This window comes from Leptodactylus fuscus, chromosome 5, assembly GCF_031893055.1.
Source record: "Leptodactylus fuscus isolate aLepFus1 chromosome 5, aLepFus1.hap2, whole genome shotgun sequence".
Classification (NCBI taxonomy): domain Eukaryota; kingdom Metazoa; phylum Chordata; class Amphibia; order Anura; family Leptodactylidae; genus Leptodactylus; species Leptodactylus fuscus.
Genome location: NC_134269.1, coordinates 41,361,445 through 41,381,286, shown reverse-complemented (window position 1 = coordinate 41,381,286; position 19,842 = coordinate 41,361,445). Strand labels below are relative to the sequence as shown.

The following is a 19,842-nucleotide window of genomic DNA, read 5'->3' as shown; positions in this document are numbered from 1 at the left end:
ATCGCTCCGCTCTGTGCATAAGATAAAAATGACATATTACATGCATTAGTAGAGAAAAGTCCTGTATTATTCTGATAATTAGTGATATTTCCGGGATCTATGCAAATGCACATATGCACTCCCTTGGTTTTTAACCCCTTGTGCTGAAGCCCATTTTTCTTCTTTGTGCTTTTTTTATTTTTTTTTATTCTTACCTTGTCAGAGCCATACAATTAACAACGCAGTATGCGGGATCTCTTGTATTGAAGAACTGTCAAAAAATATTTGTAAGATTAAATGGTGAAAAAAATGCAAAAAACCCCCCAAAAAACACCTCTTTGTGGCAGTACAATTATGGTGGCCCCAAAATTATAGTTTTTCTAATTTTACTGTTATCACAACCCGAACTGATTGTCAGGCGGTATCAAATTATAAAATTATAGAAAAAAAAATAATAAAAAAAAATATATCTATACATACACAGTCCAGTCATATGAATGTGACCGCCGCCTACTTTTGACGTCAACGTTAAATAACCAATTGCAGAAGGCCCGTGTCATCAGCCATCGGGGTGCACTCATGATTGTGGAAGGCACAATGGATCAACACAAGTATGCATCTATCCTTGTGGACCATGTTCACCCCTACATGTGAATTGTTTTTCCTCTGGATGATGGCATCTACCAGCAGGACAATGCAACGTGTCATAAAGCTTGCAGTGTACGTGCATGGTTTGAGGAGCATCAGGATGAGTTTACCGTACTCCCTTGGCCAGCAAATTCCCCGGACTTGAACCCAATCGAGAATCTGTGGGACCACCTCGATCGGGTTGTTCGTGCCATGGATGCTCAATTGCGTAACCTAGCACAGCTGGCCACAGCACTGGAGTCGGCATGGCTCAACATCCCAGTGACATCATCACAACATCCCTTCTCTTCCTGCACGTCTCGCAGCGGTCCGCTCTGCCAAAGGTGGTTATTCTGGATTTTGACAGGTGGTCACATTAATGTGATTGGACTGTGTATATTGAGCTCCGTCAAATACAGGAAGTGCTTAAGGCTATTTCTCCTTTATTTGGCATACAACATAAAATTTTATATCAATCAAAAGTAGATGTGGCTAAAATCTAAGATTATGCCCATGAACATACATCATACAATCCTGATTGGTTGTTGGTTATCTGTTCCCTGGTTGTTGGTTATCTAACTGCAAGCTAGCATTTTATCTCTCTGGCATGCTGCAAGATATCATGAATTTCTCAAGTTCTGATATTAAAATAGAATAAACATCATTTCAAAAGCAGAAGTAAATACAGACATTATTGGGACATGGTATCTTCTCATAAGCTTGAAGACAAAATATATTTCTCCATCTCAGAGATGTTAAGGAGACAGCAGATTTCTATATCAATTACTTTTTAAAATAGAAATTTTTTTTTAAAATTGCGTAGCCATCTTTTAACGCCAAAAGATATAAAATTTTTCTGTTAATGGAGTCACTTGAGGGCTCGTTTTTTGCAAAGCAAGCTGTAATTTTAATTGGTACTAGAGATGAGCAAGTACTATTCAAAATGGCAGATAGCACGCTTGCATAGGAATAAATGGATGCAGCCGGGGCCGGCGTCCTGCCGCTTAAAACCTTGCGCGCTGGCCTCTTCCATTCATTCTTATGGGAGCGTTTTGAACAGTACTCGCTCATCTCTAATTAGTACCACTTTGCGGTACGTAGAAATTTTTGATAATTTTTTATTCCATTTTTTTGAGAGGCAATTTGGGCATTTCCTATGCTATAATGCAATTCATTGGCCATGGTTCCCTGATGTCTGATAGTACAGGGAGTCCAAGCTAATGCATCTAGACAGACCATAAATAGCTTTAGGTCTATCCACCAAGGTATAACGTAGGAGGAGAAATGCATGATCCATAGACTCTACCAGGTAATCCTGCCGACACAAAGATATCCTCCTGTAGGGAGTGCAAGTGCCATTTGACCCAGAAGCAGCATATATATGGACACATTAGGGCGCATTCACACGATGTAACGTTGCGCGTGATCTGGCACGTATACATGTGCCAGCAGATGATGCACTCAAAATGCGTCCATTAATTTCAATGGGAGTTAGGAGCGTATACACCGCGTTATTTTGCGCCCGTGATTTTGCGGCCGTTTATGCTCCTACTCCCATTGAAATGAATGGGAGCATTTTGAGCACGTCATCTGCTGGCACATGTATACGTGCCAGATCACGTGCAACGTTACATCGTGTGAATGTGCCCTTAGAGTAACTTAACCCAATCTATTCTCATTTTTGGAAGAACGTTTTGTCAGGTCTTTAGAGATCTTTGGGCCACCTGTGCGAGGAGTTCCATAAATAGTCACATGAGTGAGCAGTAGACCTTATGATCCATGGTGTCCATAGGAGTGGAGCGTACTTCAGAAGGCAACACATAGACCATTAGCAAGGAAGTTTCACACTTTCTGAATCTGCTTGTCACTGTGTTGCACAAGTGGGGCAAACCTTCATGGAATACATATCATTTGTATGTATTATGTATTCTTCCTTGCTAATATAGCACCAACATATTCTGCAGAGCTGTACACAGATTGATACCAATTGCATGCAACAATTACTGGAAGGTCCTGTCTGTTTACTGGTGGCATCCTGAGGGACTGGTGCTCCATAGTAAAAGCTGGTTTACATTGCTTGCTTAGTACACTGCTGCAGGCATCCTGCCCTATGGATTAAATGAAAGTGAAGAGTGACAGGGGTGTGTTAGCAGTGATATCCAGTAATGTGCCGAGAGCATCAGGTGATTCCATTATAGTACTTACTCCTAATCTGGTGTTGTCTGTGACCTTGATGAATACAGTGGATTAAATTATTAGCATTGACATACAGTAGTCTGTATGCCCGATGTCCCTGCCCTAGATATGTCACTGATAGCACACAGCAGTAGCCAGTATTAGTCTATATGGTGCTAATGTGAGAAGTCATATCCTGCCACATTCTGCCTTAGAATTATCCGTTATACCCCAAAAGGCAGAACACAACAATTTTATTTGCACATATGAGAACAAATGTCGCGCAGAGCTAACGTATGGACCCAAAGAATGCCATGAGATCATTTGTGAATCAACATCTAAGCCACCACCATCTTTGATGGATTACCTCAGAATATCATATGTGGGTGGTATATGATTGTCATGACAGCATGGAGTCTACCAATCACTGTAGAACTTGCGATATTGTTTTTCTCCACAAAATACACGATAACCCCTCAGATACAATATATTTTCCTCCAAGTATACAATAACCATTCATTTACGGTTGACTCTCCACCAAGTCTGTAACAACCCTCGGACATGAGCAATTACCCTTCATGTACAGTATGCAATAATCACACAATCGTAAAAGCAATTGCCTTTTAAGCATGCAATATGTTTGGTAATTGAATATTTACAGAAATTTTTGGGGTGATTATTGCAGATTTGGTGAACAATTAAAGATTGAAAATAAACACTCATACTCCTACACAGTGGTTCCATATTGCATGCTGCCTTCCAGTACATATAACTTGGCTTAGGCAATCTGAAATGGCAGACTGAGGCTACATTCACATCTGTAGCGACCTGCAATAGACCAGGAGAACGGAAAAATGGACAGCAATGGATCTCAGAAATGATAGATATGAATGGATCCCGAGGGTCCCCATTGACTATAATCACATAATCAATATATCCAAGTTGTTATTAAAATCATCAGATGAAAAAAACACGACTGTAGGACTTTATCTTCCCTTATAAAAGTAAACAACCATGACGGAAGATAGCTGATTTTGTTTATATAAGTGGCAATGGGAACGGACACTGAATCAGTCTGTGTCTGTTCTCTGCAAATTTTATGTCCATTGTTGTCATCCTATGATTGAAGACAGCACCGGACATTAACAATGGTAATGTGAACACCCCCTTACCACTTGGTGGTTCTAAATCGTGCACAGTATGTAGCCATGTGTGAGACCATTTTATTGGACCCCAATTGTTATGAGGTGGTTAGTTCTGAAACCATCAGGGGATTCCATATGGAATTCCGTGATATTTTGGACAGAGGTTTATCAGAAAAAGTTATCAACAAGGCTGAATATGAGTTTATGTTGTCCTCTCACGTTTTATGCGTTACCTATAATTTACAAGGGGCTGACCAGCCAACGCATGTGTACAGGTGAGAGATGCCTTCATGGACTACTTTGTGAGTCCCGAAGGTGCCATGCCTTGGCATTTTTCTCGCCTCAGTGATGACCAGTCTGACCCAGACTGAAGACTTTCCTCATAGCGGTGTCCCTTTTTTTTTGTTGTTCTTTTGTTTGTTGTTGTTTTAATTTTGGCCACAACTTGTCAAAATATGCTGGCGGCTAGACATCGTATATAATTATGCCGGACAGACCCAGCGCCTATGGTGGCCACCAAGCTCCTGAGGCTTTAAAACCTTGTTTTCAATGAGAAAGGCAAATTACAGCTGTTTTGGCAAAACTATTGACAGATGTGGGCCAAGAATTCACATTACATCAAATGTATATGCAATGTGTGAAAAATGGATACATATACAGTCCTATGAAAAAGTTTGGGCACCCCTATTAATCTTAATCATTTTTAGTTCTAAATATTTTGGTGTTTACAACAGCCATTTCAGTTTGATATATCTAATAACTGATGGACACAGTAATATTTCAGGATTGAAATGAAGTTTATTGTACTAAAAGAAAATATGCAATATGCATTAAACCAAAATTTGACCGGTGCAAAAATATGGGCACCTCAACAGAAAAGTGACATTAATATTTAGTAGATCCTCCTTTTGCAAAGATAACAGCCTCTAGTCGCTTCCTGTAGCTTTTAATCAGTTCCTGGATCCTGGATGAAGGGATTTTGGACCATTCCTCTTTACAAAACAATTCATGTTCAGTTAAGTTTGATGGTCGCCGAGCATGGACATCCCACTTCAAATCATCCCACAGAAGTTCAATGATATTCAGGTCTGGGGACTGGGATGGCCATTCCAGAACATTGTACTTGTTCCTCTGCATGAATGCCTGAGTCGATTTGGAGCAGTGTTTTGGATCATTGTCTTGCTGAAATATCCATCCCCGACGTAACTTCAACTTCGTCACTGATTCTCGAACATTATTCTCAAGAATTTGCTGATACTGAGTGGAATCCATGCAACCCTCAACTTTAACAAGATTCCAGGTGCCGGCATTGGTCACACAGCCCCAAAGCATGATGGAACGCACCACATTTTACAGTGGGTAGCAAGTGTTTTTCTTGGAATGCTGTTTTTTTTGGACGCCATGCATAACGCCTTTTTGTATGACCAAACAACTCAATCTTTGTTTCGTCAGTCCACAGGACCTTCTTCCAAAATGAAGCTGGCTTGTCCAAATGTGCTTTTGCATACCTCAGGCGACTCTGTTTGTGGCGTGCTTGCAGAAACGGCTTCTTTCTCATCACTCTCCCATACAGCTTCTCCTTGTGCAAAGTGCGCTGTATTGTTGACCGATGCATAGTGACACCATCTGCAGCAAGATGATGCTGCAGCTCTGTGGATTGTCCTTGACTGTTCTCACCATTCTTCTTCTCTGCCTTTCTGATATTTTTCTTGGCCTGCCACTTTTGGGCTTAACAAGAACTGTCCCTGTGGTCTTCCATTTCCTTACTATGTTCCTCACAGGGGAAACTGACAGGTTAAATCTCTGAGACAACTTTTTGTATCCTTCCCCTGAACAACTATGTTGAACAATCTTTGTTTTCAGATCATTTGAGAGCGGGCTGTCCATGCTCGGTGACCATCAAACTTCACTGAACTTGAATTGTTTTGTAAAGAGGAATGGTCCAAAATACCTTCATCCAGGATCCAGGAACTGATTAAAAGCTACAGGAAGTGACTAGAGGATGTTATCTTTGCAAAAGGAGGATCTACTAAATATTAATGTCACTTTTCTGTTGAGGTGCCCATACTTTTGCACCGATCAAATTTTGGTTTAATGCATATTGCACATTTTCTGTTAGTACAATAAACCTCATTTCATTCCTGAAATATTACTGTGTCCATCAGTTATTAGATATATCAAACTGAAATGGCTGCTGCAAACACCAAAATATTTAGAACTAAAAATGATTAAGATTAATAGGGGTGCCCAAACTTTTTCATAGGACTGTATATACTGGCAGCCAGATCAAGTTATGGTTAACAGAATGTTTTCCGCTATTTTCTTGCTTTCTTTTGTGAATGATTGTGCTAACGTCCTTGACACAGGAAATGTCACTTATAAAAGCACAGTGAAAGATTTACATTCTTCTTGTGTCCGTATGTTTTTGCAGTGTGCAAATAAAGTTTGCAATTTGTATGTACTTGTTATATTTACCAATTTCAACCTCCCATCAATCCTACACACGTTTTCACCCCTGGGGTTCCCATACTAGCTACACAGTGGACTATTTTGGGCACCTTTTTTCTATTATAATTCAAAGGTTCATAGTAGGGATGGTTATATGTAGTTATGTGCTTATATGGTCTATATAAGGTAACCTTGCAGTTAACCTTGGGATGTTCTTTGTGGGATTCTTCAATTACAAAAGTGTCGTATGAAAAACTTTTTCGATACGGCAGTTTGAAAATTGAAGCGATTGCTACCCATGAAGCAATTTATCTAATTCTGTGTTGAAGCTAAAAATTTCAGGATGTATAATTTATTAATTGATAACTACAGACTCTTCTCTCTGTGCCAACACTTGAAGAGATGTATGGAATTAATAACAAATCACCACAATAGCTGTTTGCTACATAATTCTGCACACTGTCTGGCTTTCCCATTATGTGCCCCCAACAAAAAGCTAGTGCAGGGGTTCACCTAGCTGTTTCCAGTTTTTCAGTATGTGAGGGCAATCCCCTTTTGACAGTACATTGCTACGAAAATATATTAAATATTGTCACGAGGAATATCAAGAAAAACACTCTTTGTTACCCAATGAAGACATACAGGTTCAAAGGCCCCGCTACGTCTTCAGTATAGGGCATGGTGTTAACAATAAATTAAACTATAAAGAAAAGTCACTCAAAAAGAGGACCTTTCATGGGTTTGCCAACAGGCCTTTCCATATACTGCTGGACAGATGACAGTTTGCAAAATTGTGCGCACTGTTGCCTGTCCTGCGCTATATAGAAGTGGTTGTGGGCAAAGTAAGTAAAGGTTGTATTTGTCAACTCAAGAATTGTTTTTTTTGTAAAGAAAAATAAAGAATTTTTTATAAAAAGCTTTTTTTACTGAAATTTTGTTTTGCAAGTGAACAAGAAAATTAACATTTTTGTTTGATTTTAAAATAAAACCAAAAAAAAAACCCACACATCCCAAACCCACCCTTCCCAAAAATTAAATAAGAATAAATAAAAAGAAAAGAAAATATTCAAACTATTTGACAAATACACCTTTGTGAAAAATCAAAAAAGGGGGGGGGGAGAGGAAACCCTGGGGGATCTAGGGACGGGAGAAACACTTGTGCCCCTCTCTGCTTCATGAGAGGAGCAGGCAGGTGGGCTTGCTGGGACTCTCCCTCTGCTGCAGCTCCTCTTGAGGTGGTGCTCGTGCAGGCTCCCGGGACCCACTGGCACTGGTATTGCCAGAAGCCCTGTGAGTGAAAGGAAAAAAAATATATATATACATTTGCAAAATACTATTGAAACCAGCCCCCATAATTATGCTTAAAATCCTTACTCCCGGGAAGCACTGCCTGTCAAGAAGAACTGCAGCTCTTCTTCCAGGGGAATTTTGGCTCGCTGGGAGGGAAAGGCCTCACTGCGCTCAAGTAGCCTGCTCTGTCTCATGAAGCGGTCCTGCACACTCTTCCACCGTGTGCGCACATCATTTTCTATGAATATGAAAGAAAAAACAAAGAGAGAGCAGAAAGGTTAAAGGGCTATTCCGTTGGCAACAGACGCTCAGCACTAAAAGAAAGTTGGAGAAAATCTTGAAAACTCAGAAATATTAGTCCTTACTTATATTTTCAAAAATGTTTAACTTTTCATGATCTACAAATATAGATTTGATTATGTACATGTGAATAGCCCTTTAATGAAAAATATTTTGTGGGTACAGTTTAACCCCTTAGCGACCCTTGACGTAACTGTACGTCATGGGTCGCATGGGGATGTATGGAGCGAGCTCACACGCTGAGCTCGCTCCATACACGGCAGATGCCGGCTGTATAATACAGCCAGGATCTGCCACTGACAGCAGCGGTCGGTGCCCGAGCCGATCGCTGCTGTTAACCCTTTACACACTGCGGTCAAACGCGACCGCAGCGTGTAAACGGCGCCGGTGGCATGGGCGCCGCCATGTTTCGCCGATCGCCGCCCTCCTGAACGTCACAAGAGGGCGGTGATCGGTTGCTATGACAGCCGGAAGCCTATTGAAGGCTTCCAGGCTTGTCTCTGCACTAGATCTATTAGACGATGCCAGAGGCATCGTCTAATAGAAGTGCTGCGATTTTCCTATTCACTGCAATACTGTAGTATTGCAGTGAATAGTATGAGCGATCAGACCCCCTAGGTTTCAAGGTACCTAAGGGGTCTGATCATAAATGTAACAGAAGAAAAAAAAAAGTTTTTAAAAGTATTAAAAAAATAAAAAAAATATAAAAGTTCAAATCACCCCCCTTTCCCTAGATCAGCTATAAAAGTAATTAAAGAACATTAAACATAAACATATTAGGTATCCCTGCGCTCCAAATTGCCTGAACTATTAGAATATTAAAACATTTATCCCGTACTGCGAACGGCGTAGCGGCAAAAAAAATAAAAACAGCCAAAAAGCGTTTTTTTCAACACTTTGCCTCCTATAAAAAATTGAATAAAAAGTGATCAAACCATCGGATCTTTCCCCAAATGGTATCAATAGAAACGTCATCTTGTCCCGCATAAAAAGACACCACAACCAGCTCCATACATGGAAATATGAAAAAGTTACAGGTGTTAGAACATGATGACACAATTTTTTTTTTCTATTTTGCAAAGTTTATCATTTTTTTAAAAGTATCAAAAAATTTCAAATACTATATAAATTTGGTATCACCGCGTTTGTACTGACACGTAGAACACAGGTAACATGTCATTTGTACCAAACAGTGAATGCTGTAAAAATTAAACCCATAAGAAAATGGCGCAAATGCATTTTTTCTCCAATTGCGCCTCATTCTGAATTTTTTTCCAGCTTCCCAGTACATTGCACAGCATATTGAATGGTGCCATTACAAAGTACAATTTGTCCCGCAAACAATAAGCTATCATGTGACTCTGTGAACTGAAAAATGAAAAAGTTATGGCTCTTGAAATGTGAGGAGGGAAAAACGAAAATGCGAAACCAAAAAATGGCCTGGTCCTTAAGGGGTTAAGGAACAAACACAAACACATATATACATATTATATACTCACCAATCTGCATTTTTTGTTTCCCGGAGAAGCTGGCCCACTCTGGCAATAGTTAACTGCAGATGTTAATGCAGGCTGCATCGCGGGCATGTCTATCTGGGTACAAGGCATGCGCCTTGTCCCGGAGGTTGGGCTTGGTGTGAATCTGCAAAAAAAGGAAAACAAAAGTTTTAAGCACAATTATAGAAACAAAACAAACTAAAAAGGGGCTACTGTCTAGGGGGTTTGTTAAGATAAGATGCTTGAATGTATTAAAATATACGGCCTACATGTACCAATTATTTTTACAGTACAAGCCCCAAAACATGCACTGGCTTAACTTTAAAAAACATGTAGTATATAAGGCTACAAACTGAAAATTACCAAAAAAAAATAGCATTGGGGAAAAAACATGCACAGTTTTTTCAAGAAAAACTTAATAGTTAACAATGGAATTAGATGGCATGCATGTCTAGCATCAACTTACTAAATTAATCATGCGCTTGACATCCAGATCCATACGATGGTATGCGGATATGGTTTTTTTTGGAACGGGTTGACATGAAAAGACTATGAAATGATGAACCCACAGCACATGTCTGTGCACATGAACCACATCCCCTATGAATCCCTAAAGAGGCTTGTGGTTTGGGGATTTAAAATACACATTTAAACTAAAATTTTAATGCAGCAGCACCCTGCAGACAACTTGCCAGATGCTGTCCCTCCACCTTTTGTACCTGGGATGGATATGGGGAGCAGGAAAGATGGAGAGTTGAACTACCTTCCCTCTTGGTCTGCCCTTTGTAACCTGAAGATTTTGCAGCGGTTTTGAGGTGCATACTTGCTCATTTGGAGAGTAATTCCAATGGACAGGTATCTGGGGTGGGGGTTGGTGAAGGATAGCTCCCCTACCTGTGTCTGTCTCAGGGGCTTACATTTAGGGATTTGATTTTTTTGCGGGGTTGCCCCTCTGGGAACGCACGTGTCTGGGGAAAATAATCGTTAAAGGTGAATATGTGGCCATTTGGTTCCTTCTATTTATGAACCAGGTGACAGTGGATAAGGAGCAGACTTTTAAAATTTTCAGTTCAAACTTTCATGGTGCTGGTGCACATTATTTGCCAGCATTGTCCAGCGAAGGGTCCGGAGCTATTTGTATATCTGGTCACTATTTATAGCGCCAACAAGTTGCACGGTGTTTTGGCTTGGTGGTGCTATAACAAGGAGTTCAGGCGTCAGTTGGCTGGGCAACTAAACCCACAGTCATCTGGATTCAGTTTATTTTGGCGCAGAGGCCCTAGCGGCCCTTTCCAGGTGGCGGGGGGGGGGGGGGAATCCCCCTCGCAAAGTGCAGTCCCCCAAAGGCTTACTGGGTCCTGTTGGTTGTACAAGGAAGGGCATTGTAGGTTCTTCTCCTCCTGCAAATTCAGGCACAAATGCTCAATTTATTTTGGGGGGGACACATCCTGCGCTTAAATGCTCGTGCAGAGGTAAGCTGCCGGCCAAAGTGGGTGCTGCCGGTAGCTCAGAGAACGCCGGTGAGAGGGCGCCTGTTGCACGAGCTGTACCCTCAGAGGCAGGAGGCAAAGTTAATTGAGGATGGTTTTAGTATAAGTTTTGTTATCCCCTTTGAGGAGTAGACGGTTTCCTCCTTTTGTAGTATTTTTCAATCTGTTTTGTCTAATACTGCCCTGGCGTGGCACAAGGCGATGAAGGAGGTGGAATTGGGTAGGATGGACGGTCCTTTTGATGAGACTCCTTTTCCCAATCTGAGGGTTTCTCCTTTGGGCCTTGTGCCCAAAAAGGAGGCTGGTAAATTTCGCCTTAGTCATCACTTGTCCTATCCTAGGGGAAAATCTGTTAATGACGGTATATCCAAAGAAGAAGTGGCGATGTCTTACACCTTTTTTAACTGGGCGGTTGATACGGTGCGCTGGGCGTTAGATGAGGCTATTTTGGCCAAATCCGACATTGAATCTGCCTTTCATTTGTTGCCGATTCATCCAGATTTTTTTCGCCTCCTTGGCTACACATTAGATGATATTTTTTTGTTGGTATGTGTTTGCCAATGGGATGTTGCATTTCATGCTTTTATTTTGAGGTTTTTAGTTCTTTTTTGTAATGGGTCATGCATTTTGAGACAGGCCATTAGGCAATCTTGCATTATTTCGATGATTTTTTGTTTGTTGGCCCGGCAGATTCCCCGGTTTACGGTTATGTTTTGCACTCTTTTTGGGTTTTGATGGCGCGTCTGGGGGTTCCTTTGTCTGGAGAAAAGACTGTGGGTCCGGTGACCTGCTTGTCTTTTTTGGGGATTGAAATAGACATGGTTGAGATGGTTTTTCGGTTGCCTTAGGATAAACTTGAGCGGTTGGCACGTGCTGTGGATGATGTGGTTGGTTCTAGGAAGGTCACGTTGCATTAAATGCAAGTATTTCTTGGCCTGTAGAAGGTTATACCTGTGAGGCGAGTTTTTTGCAGACATTTGTCCCTGTCTACTAGAAGAGTCCAGCTTCTGCACCATTTTATTAGGGTTACGAGGACACTGCGGAAAGACCTTCGGGTCTGGCATTGCTTCTTGTCCTCTTTTAATGGGAAGGCTATATGCCAATCTGAGTACTGAGTTGTCATAGTCCAAGGAATAAGGATAGTATTAAATTATTCTATTCAGACTTATCAATAAACCACCAAAAGGAATAGAAATGTATAAAGCTAAAACATAACTTTTAATAAATATTGTTAAGCCCCCGATTTGTAGGGGGGACTGGGATCGCCTTGTTACTCAAACTGAAACTAAATGGATTTTTTGTTTAAAAACAGTCCTTTGGGACTGAATGAGCAACTTAGTTTTACCTCTTTTATTTGATGGGGTAACTATTGCGTTGTGTTCTTGTCTGTCATCTCTTTGATCTTTGTGTTACTTTCAATTCTAGTCCTGGTCAAGTACCGGCAATTAAATATCCCCTTTTTTCCACTTGATATTATTTAATAGGTGGCCTTTTTATATACATATCGGTTTGGCATTGTCCTCCGGGTATATACAGTATATGTTCTTGCTCATATTTTTCCCTTATGAGCTGCTTTCAGATGGTCTCCCTGGCGTTGTTTTTACATATTTACCTTTCTTTGCTCTGGAGCTTGCATTTAAGCTTGGTGCGAGCATGCGTGAGTTACAGACTTATCGCGCATTCCGTTTTGAGTGATATATTGCTCAGTGTTATTCTTTAACCTCTTGCCTATACAAGGCTTGTTTGTGTGTTTGAGCACCATTAACCTCTGATGATTCAAGGTTGTTTGATTAAATCTTTCCCTGATGAAACATGCATGTCGGGCGGCATGCTCAACCATTTTATTTTTCCTGACTGTTTCCAGGTTTTCCTACAGTGTGGCCTTAACATAGGGATAGGTTCCTGTCAGGTCATTTACCATTAGGGGAATGGTCCTGAGATAGGCTCATAGGGCTTAATAGTATTACACTCAGAATTTTGGAATTACCTGATTGTGTACCAGTGTGTTACTATTAGCAACCTCTTGTACATGTTGGCCTAACTTCACGCAACATCATCTGACTGGTGAGTGGTTCATGGAGGTTGCTGTGCCTGTGTAATTGTAATATTGTTTGCACAGCACACATTGGTTTATAGATTTTCCTCTCTGGCCTTTTAGAATCAATATTATTAATGCATATTTGTTAAAAGTTATGTTTTAGCTTTATACATTTCTATTCCTTTTGGTGGTTTAGTACTGAGTTGTCCTTGAATACTGATGCGGCGGGTGGCAACGGTTTTGGGGTCAATTTTGGTAATCGGTGGTGCAGGGGTTGTTGGCTGGCGGCTTGGAGTAAGAATGATTAGGTTAATAATTTGTCCCTATTAAAGTTGTTTCCCATAGTTATGGGGTCAGCGCCTTAGCAATAGTAGGATATGTTTTTGGACGGATAATATGGCTGTTGTGCAGGCAGTTAATAGCCAGTCATCCTCCTCCTTGATTTCTCTTTTACGGACTGCTTTTTCCTTAGTTTTTTCTGCACTTTACTGATTTTCCCTTAGTTTTTTTCTGCACTTTACTGATAGGTGAACTGGTTCCTGCGGGTGTTAAGTCTGGGGAAAGTTTGGGGGAACATGATGTGTTGTGGTCAGTGTCAGAGATTACGGTGTGTGTGCGTAGGTCCAAAATGGATCTGTATGGTCGTGGTTCGTGGTTGTTGATCCGCCTCACCAATTTTCCTTTTTGTCCAGTTCGGGTGGTTGGGGAGTTTATGCAGTTGCGTCCGGGGGTAGTAATTTTTTTGTAACATATGTAAGTTGATGGCTGGTCAGATAATGGAGGGGGTGTACATCTCACCTGACTACTCAGGTGGGTAAGATGAGAAATTCCAGAAAGAATGGTTCTCAGCACATACTTTAGTCTGCTGAGTGTTATTTCAAAGTTCTGTTTATTGGGCTGGATTTTTTAGGAATGGCAGGTAGGTGTTACGGTTCTGTGTATATATATACAGTGGGGCAAAAAAGTATTTAGTCAGTCACCAATAGTGCAAGTTCCACCACTTAAAAAGATGAGAGGCGTCTGTAATTTACATCATAGGTAGACCTCAACTATGAGAGACAAAATGAGAAAACAAATCCAGAAAATCACATTGTCTGATTTTGTAAGAATTTATTTTCAAATTATGGTGGAAAATAAGTATTTGGTCACCTACAAACAATCAAGATTTCTGGCTCTCACAGACCTGTAACTTCTTCTTTAAGAGTCTCCTCTTTCCTCCACTCATTACCTGTAGTAATGGCACCTGTTTAAACTTGTTATCAGTATAAAAAGACACCTGTGCACACCTTCAAAAACTCAGACTCCAAACTCCACTATGGTGAAGACCAAAGAGCTGTCAAAGGACACCAGAAACAAAATTGTAGCCCTGCACCAGGCTGGGAAGACTGAATCTGCAATAGGCAACCAGCTTGGATTGAAGAAATCAACTGTGGGAGCAATAATTAGAAAATGGAAGACATACAAGACCACTGATAATCTCCCTCGCTCTGGGGCTCCACGCAAAATCTCACCCCGTGGGGTCAAAATGATCACAAGAACGGTGAGCAAAAATCCCAGAACCACGCGGGGGGACCTAGTGAATGAACTGCAGAGAGCTGGGACCAATGTAACAAAGCCTACCATCAGTAACACACTATGCCGCCAGGGACTCAGATCCTGCAGTGCCAGACGTGTCCCACTGCTTAAGCCAGTACATGTCCGGGCCCGTCTGAAGTTTGCTAGAGAGCATTTGGATGATCCAGAAGAGTATTGGGAGAATGTCTTATGGTCTGATGAAACCAAACTGGAACTGTTTGGTAGAAACACAACTTTTCGTGTTTGGAGGAAAAAGAATACTGAGTTGCATCCATCAAACACCATACCAACTGTAAAGCATGGGGGTGAAAACATCATGCTTTGGGGCTGTTTCTCTGCAAAGGGGCCAGGACAACTGATCCGGGTACATGAAAGAATGAATGGGGCCATGTATCGTGAGATTTTGAGTGCAAACCTCCTTCCATCAGCAAGGGCATTGAAGATGAAATGTGACTGGATCTTTCAACATGACAATGATCCAAAGCACACCGCCAGGGCAATGAAGAAGTGGCTTTGTAAGAAGCATTTCAAGGTCCTGGAGTGGCCTAGCCAGTCTCCAGATCTCAACCCTATAGAAAACCTTTGGAGGGAGTTGAAAGTCTGTGTTGCCAAGCGACAGCCCCAAAACATCACTGCTCTAGAGGAGATCTGCATGGAGGAATGGGCCAACATACCAACAACAGTGTGTGCCAACCTTGTGAAGACTTACAGAAAACGTTTGACCTCTGTCATTGCCAACAAAGGATATATAACAAAGTATTGAGATGAAATTTTGTTACTGACCAAATACTTATTTTCCACCATAATTTGCAAATAAATTCTTACAAAATCAGACAATGTGATTTTCTGGATTTGTTTTCTCATTTTGTCTCTCATAGTTGAGGTCTACCTATGATGTAAATTACAGATGCCTCATCTTTTTAAGTGGTGGAACTTGCACTATTGGTGACTGACTAAATACTTTTTTGCCCCACTGTATATAAATACTTTTTTTAAAAACTACAGAACCTCTTAGCTGTAGAACACTACAGCGAGGTCCACAGGCCCAATGGTGGGCGGCTGTATGTCTGAACTCAATGTGAACTACTGCAAAGACACTGCAGCGTGAAAATCAATGTGAACTACTGCAAAGACACTGCAGCGTGGACTCAATGTGAACTACTGCAAGACACTGCAGCTTGGACTAAATGTGAACTACTGCAAGACACTGCAGCCTTAACTCAATGTGAACTACTGCAAGACACTGCAGCCTTAACTCAATGTGAACAGTGTGTACTGTGCGACACTCCATGTGAACAAGGTGCAACTAAAATCCTGCCAGTTTAGCTCACTGGCCAGGTGCACCAGTACAAGTGAAACACACACGGCTGCCAAGAGTTAACACTCACCCCAGGCCAGCAAACACACACACTTACCCCTGCAACAGCTAGGGGCCATCATGGAAGTTTTAGAACATTCTCCTGCACACAGCTTGGAGTCCCCAGGTGGGTTGCATGCTCCGGCACACAGATTGGAGACATCACACACCCACGCTCCGCACACAGCTTGAAGCCCCCAGGGGGTTTGCATGCTCCGGCACACAGCTTGAAGACATCACACACCCATGCTCCCGCACACAGCTGGGAGCCATCCATGAAGTTAGACAGTACACATAGGCTATCTCAGAGACCATACCTGCTGTAGATCTACAAGCTGGAACAGCGTCTACTGCTCCTAGCCCTGGTGTATATCTAGCAGTTCACCTAACAGCACCCAGATTAAAGCAGAGAAACCCCACACAGAGGCCTAGTCTGACAACCTGCCTGAATACTGGAGCCTATCCCTGACTACTGTCATTCACTCCATGAACTTTGAGGAAAGTTTAGACTAAGTGTGAGCCCCGGCGGGCGTCGGCTCACACTATTTAAAGGGAAGTCCCCGCCCAATAGGGGTGGTGGTGATTACCTCACCACTCATGCTCAGTTGGGGGGAAAAGGCACTTAGCTTGCGAGCAGCTCCAATACGTCTGAGCATGCTCAGAAAGGTGAAAGCTGACTCGCAGGTGGCGCTGTGCACTATGATAGCAACCTGCGGGACCCAATCCTAACAGTAGGTTGGCAGTGGGACCTGTTACTCCACCCCCCTCCAGTCCATACTTTGGGGATGTCCAGCAGCGACTCAGCTGTTGAGAGTCCCCTCATCAAGGAGGCTTAAGAAGTCAGTTCCAGCAGCAGACCTTTGGCAGAGTTTGGCTGGCGAGCTGACAGAGAGGTCATATTTTTGGAGCTGTGTCCTGAATGATTCAACTGGCTTTTGATTTCTGTTATTCTAGGTGAGTTAACCTATTCTATGTTTAGTTAGAGCCTGGCCGGGCAGGGATTTATTTTTGTATTGTTTCCTTTTGTTGCTGCGCTATATTTTTGAGTGAAAATAAAACTCTACCTTTGTTTTGGACTAAAGAAACAGGACTTGTGTGTCTATGCCACCCCACCTAGCAACCCCAGACCCTTACACATAGTTCTGGTCTTCCGTTGACCAGATACTGGTTTTCGGTGGTTTTTCGGTCTTGTTTAGTGAATTTGGGTTTAGAACCGCAAGATTTTGATACCCACTCTTTTAGAATTAGTGCTGCTACCACGGCCGATGCGGCTGGGTTTGAGGAAATAGGGGTCAAGCATCTCGGTCGGTGGAAGCCTGACTGCTACCGTTCCTATATTTAGGCAGACCTATTAACTTCTTGATTTTGTTAATTTATTCCAGTTTGGATCCTGGGTCACTCCTATATTTTTTGGGCTGAGAGGAGAGCAGCTGTCCGACCTGATGGTTTGACCCTCGGCTTCGCTGGACGTCCACTGGCATGGTGTTAGGGGCCTTCAGTGGAATCGGGTTTTGTCGGAGGTGGCAAAACTGAGCAGGTCAATATCAGGCACAGTGGTGCTGGTTGTGCACGCAGGGGGTACTGACTTTAGGAAGGTAAATTTGGGGGAGCTGATATCTATCGTACGGCAGGATCTTGTTTTCCGGACTTTTTTTTTTTAAAAGGTAGTCATGGTGTTGGAGTTTCTTCCCTGCGTCTGGTGGCAGGGCCGCCGGGTCCCTGCAACCTTGGAGCGCTCACGTCGTGTTTTGAATGTTAGAGTTTCTAAATATGTTAGGTCCCCAGGAGAGGGCGTTGTTGCTGGCGGATGGCATTGGTCGAATGTGTGTTTCCTCCATGGTGGGGTTGTTGTCCATGTCCCATGGATACCAAGTGGATGGTCTACACGCCTGCTGCGGACAGCGGTTGCCATGATGACAAAGCTCAAGTCTAGGTGTTCGCAGGAACATGGAGGAAGTGTTGGTTGATGTTACAGGTCAAAGTTTATGTTAATATTTATGTTTAAATGTTACAACAAATAAAGCTGTGGCCAATCCCACTAACCACCATTAATGGCGTCCGTCTATTTATGGGTAAAGGGCAGAGTATAAGTTAACAGGGTACTGGTTATGTCCCAGCAGTCTATAATACTCGGAATCCAAAGTTAGTGCTGCTTAAGTAAGGGAACGTTATTACTGGAGCCTCCGCACCAGAGAAACAGAAACGTCCTGACACTTAGCAGTCAGCCACACGTTCCAGCACAAAAGACCCCAAGTGCTAGTCTCAGGGCTTCAGTTCACAATACTGGGCAACGCCTAGCAGAGGAGCCCCGTATGTCAGGGCATTAACCGAAAATACCAGATCCCCTCCATTCAGCTGCATGCTCCTATAAACAGAACTGGCAAGCTATCTATACTTGTATTGGGGTCATGGAGCTTCAGGTGACATTTTGCTTATTACTAATCCCTCCTTGAGTCTTTCCCAATGTACAGTAACTTTTTCAACATGACTCATTAGCTGCAAGTCTGGAGAAGCTGGATACAGGGGAACTGATTCAAGTTGTTCCAGTTTGTTCCTGGAATATATTTCCACCCCATGTGATCTCTGCGGGGATTTGTCTAATGTTTGGCAGGTACAGGCATCTCCTTCCTATTCATGCTGGTAGAGGTGTGACCGCTCAGACGACAAACATTCCTAATACTGATTCATAAATAAGTAAAGCTGGCCGTGCATTTCAATTATATCTTGGATGAACAATTGTTTGGCTGGTGTTTTTTTATTTTCCAGATGACTGCATTCACATGCACAGTGCGGGGAACATTTATTAGCAAAAAATAATTATGGTCTAATTTGCACCAAAAAAAACCTTTCCAGCATACTGTGCACCACATTTATCAGGTCTCTTTAGGCACTTTTCCGTCATGACCCAAAAGGGGTTTGGTTGCTCAAGAAAGGGGCATGGTATCAGGCATGTTGTATAGTTAAGACACACCCATACACATTAGATGGCCAGTCAAGGTAGCAAAAATATCAAGTTCCACCAACATTAAGGCCCCATGCTACGGAATAGCAGCTTTTTTTGTTGCAGTTTTTGAGCCAAAGCCAGGAGTGTATGGAGCAGAAGGTAGAAGTATAAGAAGCCTCCTATATATTTCCCATTCCTTTTGTAGCCATTCTTGGCTTTGGCTCAACAAAATGCAACAAATAATGCAACAAAAAAAGCTGTGTTTCGCCACACGGGGCCTCAGCCTAAAGGGGCTCTCCAACTAATTTGCAGTAAATACTGCAATAAACCCTCACCTTTCTCAGGTCCTCCATTTCCAAGGACGGCTGCTCATTGTCCTTTATTGCCAATTCCTGTTGATGTCAATGATGTCCCAGTCATTGGTTTTAGTGGTGACTTCTACACAAATAGCCTGTCACTGCTGAGGCCAGTAGGTTACGTGCCATTTGTGTAGAGGTCACCACTGAGGCCATGGATTCTTTTTAAATTAGTTTGAGAACCCCTATAATCTAATGTGTATGTCCACCTTAAAGGGGTCTTCCAGTTTCATACAAATATTGAGAGATAAATATTACTTGTATGATGAAAAGTTATATCAATATGTTTTCTAATCTACTTTCTGTATCAAGTTTCTCGGTTTTCTAGATACCTGCCTGCTGTCATTCATTCTACTCATGTCATGTTGTGAGGAGACCCAAAAGAGGGAAAGTGAGTATGAATTTTTATTTTTACACTTCTCTTGGGCATTCATTTCCGCTTCTTCTTGTTCGACCCAAAGCAAATCAAGGAACCTGAGCCACCCGAAACAGAATCTTAGCGGGTTCTTCCATCTCTAAAGATGACCAACAGGTTACCTTCACAGTATGTATCCACAGCCTACCTCAAACATGGCTACACAAACAGGTGAGGGCGGGTTCATATCTGCGCCCGGTCTCCGCT

The 19,842-nt window shown here is 42.2% G+C and overlaps 1 long non-coding RNA gene across 1 annotated transcript in view; it reads left to right on the top strand.

The window, feature by feature from the left end:
- LOC142202762 (uncharacterized) overlaps positions 1 to 19,842 on the top strand; it is an 827,816-nt gene that overhangs the window by 284,409 nt on the left and 523,565 nt on the right. The window lies entirely within an intron of this gene.